Below are 3,903 nucleotides of genomic sequence, written 5' to 3' on the forward strand. Positions count from 1 at the left end.
ATGAGACCCCGAGAGCCTATTTGGAGGATGGTTCTCCACCCTCAGGGGATTTAAAACGTTAATTGAAATCGTCCTCCTGCTCCTTGGGGCATGCCTCCTTTTACCCTGCATTCTCCCCCTTGTCATTCGCTCTACCTCTTCCCTCATAGAGACCATTGTAGAACATAAGACTGTCACTAAAGTCCTCATGTTATGGAAGTACCAACCCCTAGGCCAGCAGCCTGTCGAAGGAGATGATGCTCTTACGTATGGGTTTGAGTATCAAAGTGGGGAATGCGGCAGTGGGCCTCAGACAAAGGCCTTCCCAGACCATGTGGTCACTAAGGATTTCATGCGGGCTTCAGACAAAGACATTCCTAAACTGCATGGCCATTAAGACCCGCATTTAATATTTCTGAATTCCTAACACACCTGGGAACCAGTCAGGAACTGGCACAATGGCCACATGTCCTAATAATAAATCTTAGCTGCCAACCTGGAAACCTCAGGGTATATAGCCCTGAGTCCCGCCTAGGTCTGGATGTAAATCTGCTGAGCTGGTGCCAGCATCAATAAATGTTGCTTCCCGAGCCTTGGTGTCCTGTCTCTCTGTCTGAGTTTCCCACAACATGGTCCCATGGTACTAGGAAGGCTCATTTCTAAGAAGTCTTAGTGTCAGCGTTTGTCTTGCTGAATGTTGGACCATTAAGGGTGGGGTAAGATCATAACCTTAGACAGCCGTCAAGGCCGAATTATTTATTTATATTTAAAAGAAAATGTGAGCAGTGGGGGGCAGTCAGATCCTATTTGTCTTCATTAAATATATTCTGGATCATTTGTAACCTTTGTGCTATTATGATCTGAGTTTGTTTTCTCTGTCTTATGTTGGTTTTTTTGTGTGTCTAGTATAACACATACAAACTAGGACTAAGACCAAGAGTATTAAACCAGTAACACCAATTAGGAACAGAAGATGTCCAATATTAGACAAGCATGAGTCTGAGAGAAGCAAACATTCTAGCCAACTAAAGAGCCCTTTACATGCATTATCATAATTTTTTTATTAAGCTAATAATCTGTTTCCTCCCTCGTCTATTGCTATTTGTACCTTATGATAAGTTTGGCTAGATGAATGAATGAAGACTATTATTTCAGGATCTAGACATTCTAATTTTTCTTCTGGTCAATTAGTTTCCATAGAAATGACTTCCCATGGGGAGGATTAAGTTCAATTTCCCAGTACATTGAATTTTCAGTATCAATATTATCATGGGTTTTATTAGCCTCAGGCAAAGTTAATTTGCCTATGATTTTAGTATTACACCATATTCCCATAGCATTTACTGTAAACCTTGTGTCATTACAATAGAAATCAGTTAGTATGACAAGAATTTTCTAACCCTTCCCAATAAAAATGGCCCCTTCCCATAAATCATATATTGTTGTTTGTTGGGGTGGATATGATAGACCAGGATTGGGTGAATTCAGAATTCCATATAGATGGCGGACATAAACATTCACCATTTTGATTTAATATGGCCTATCTAGTTTTCATTGGAAGCACTCGAGTGTCATTTATTAACCTGATTTCTGCTAGTTGTATAACTGGAAACTGTAACTGTAAGGTTTAATAGGGGCCAAGCCTATAAGAACATAACGGTGTAAATTACAATTACTACCTAAAAATTTCTAGAGGCCAGAACAGTAAGACTTTCAGAAATAAATTTTCTGTGCCTCAGCAGTCATTATAAGAGGGCCATTTTTTATTTATTTATTTTTATTTTTATTTTTTAGCTGAGTCATCCTGCCACCTGTTGGCAGCTCGGCAGCAGCTCAGCTCGGGCTGGGAATCGAACCGGCAACCCTGTTGCTCAGAGCTCACTCTCTTGAGCTCACTCACTCAAATGAGCCACTCGACTGGCCCCATTTTTTTTTTAAATATACATCCACTTCAGCTTAATTAATATATTAATAGTAGTCTATGTTGAATTAGGGGGTAAACATAATTGGGATCTAATATTTATATACATAAAATTCCTTTCTCAATATTTCTTTTCCACTAACCTTCTACAACTCCACTCATTCTTCTCAGTTTGTCTCCTTTTCCTCATTCAGAAATAATAAACTGACTAGGACAAACTACTTTCTTTTAACTTCTCTCAAAAACACATACACGCCCCTTTTCTTCCTTCTATAATAACATTCCTTCTAAATTTCAAAACCACAAAAATAATATTATTGATAATAAAAGTTATCTTATATGCCTTTAGCAATTATTAACAGTTGGGCTATATATGTACAGGGTTTGAGAAAAGCCTAAAGAACAAGTATAACTATCATTATTATTAATATTATTAGCAGACAGGTAAAGACAATTAAACAAATTGTGATTTTAAGTTCAATATCAATTACGTAGGTATACAAGCCTTCTCAATGTCTTGGGATTGCTGTCTACCCAATGTTGGCGACTTCTGGTCCTTGAGGAGTCTTTGATATCCACTGATAGGTCCCTTCTGACAAGGTTGGAGAGCCTTTAATTGATGTCTTGTCCAATGGACAAAATTTCCTGGTTGTGAGTCATGATTCTTTGAAGTCTTCATCTCCCAGGAGCACACTGAAGTGAATCAGTTACTAATTTGTTGATTTCTTTAACATAATTTATAAGTCCTTGATAATAATGTAGAATGTCTTTTAGTCAGGTTGCTTCATATGTCCCTTCACATAATGTGAACAATGACTAATGTGGAGAAAGCCTATGTTTACCAAAAGGAGTATCTCTCAGATTGAGAAGCACTATAAGGAGAGCTTTTGGCCAAGAAAGATTAATAGCTTCTGAAAATTTACCAGTTGAGTTTTAATTTACCATTTGTACATTCTATCGATCCAGAGGACTGGGGTGGTAAGCACAATGAAAATGCTGTAAAATAAGCCAAATATCACAAATAGATTATATCACTGGCTCAGTGAAATGAGTCAGTTACTGTGTAACTCACAGGGAATTGTCTAACGAAGGATTATTTATTATTATTTTAAATAACTTCCCTTCCATTAAGGCTGTTACTCTCCTGTAAGGGAATGTCTCAACCCAGTGAGACAACATATAAATCGTGACTAATAGATATTTGTATCCTTAAGATAGTGGCATTTGGATAAAATCCAATTACCATACCTCAAATGGACCTAAAGAAAATGGGAAATGTCCTTGGGGTGATTTTCCACGATTATATTTTGGACAGATAGAATACCTGCTATACACTTTATGAGCTACAGTAGAAGATTTCTAATATTCTTTACTCCATGAAACCATTTTTCCAAGACCCAATGCATTAGCTCATGTACATGCTAAGCTATATCTGTTTGGGTCAAAATTTTCCCCTTTTGTTGCCATATTTTATTTTCTTCTTCTGCCGCTGTCCATTGGAACTGTAAAAGTCTTTTATTGATTTAATAGGGAGAAGAAACATTCTCAAGTCTGGATAATTTGACTGTTTATTGCTGCCGGTCTAGCTGCAGTGTCAGCTGAATTTTCTTTTGCTTCTATGGTGGCAGCCGTAGAATGTCCTGGAGTTTTTTTGTTTTTGTTTTTTTTTAAAGATTTTTTTATTGGGGAATTGGGGGATGGGAACAGCCCTGGAAAATTGGGGGAAGGGGAACAGACAAGTTTCTGTCTTTTTGTTCCTCAGTCTAGCTGTGGAGGACGTTGCTTCCCTGGCCCAATTTGGCACCATCATCGCGCTCTTCCCGGGTGAGGCAGATCAGTCGCTGGCTTCTGGATGGGAAAGAACAAAGGAAAGTAGGCCTCATGGCTAATAGTTAATAAGTCATCTCCTCGAGTCTTCTGAGGCCTCAGGTAGGTCTCAATGTTATCTTAAATCTTATTGTCCATAGCCATCTGCGGAAAAACTGCTAGGGAGTTGTGAAAAA

The 3,903-nt window shown here is 38.2% G+C and overlaps 1 long non-coding RNA gene across 1 annotated transcript in view; it reads left to right on the forward strand.

Annotated features, from left to right (window-relative positions):
• The window catches only part of LOC109394611 (uncharacterized), a 15,102-nt gene extending 11,403 nt beyond the window's left edge, over positions 1-3,699 (forward strand). Inside the window, exon 3 of the long non-coding RNA XR_002126481.1 lies at positions 3,663-3,699. This is a non-coding gene — a long non-coding RNA (uncharacterized LOC109394611). The remainder of the gene's footprint in view (positions 1-3,662) is intronic.
• Positions 3,700-3,903: the final 204 nt, after the last annotated feature.

Source organism: Hipposideros armiger, unplaced genomic scaffold, assembly GCF_001890085.2.
Source record: "Hipposideros armiger isolate ML-2016 unplaced genomic scaffold, ASM189008v1 scaffold_431, whole genome shotgun sequence".
Classification (NCBI taxonomy): Eukaryota; Metazoa; Chordata; class Mammalia; order Chiroptera; family Hipposideridae; genus Hipposideros; species Hipposideros armiger.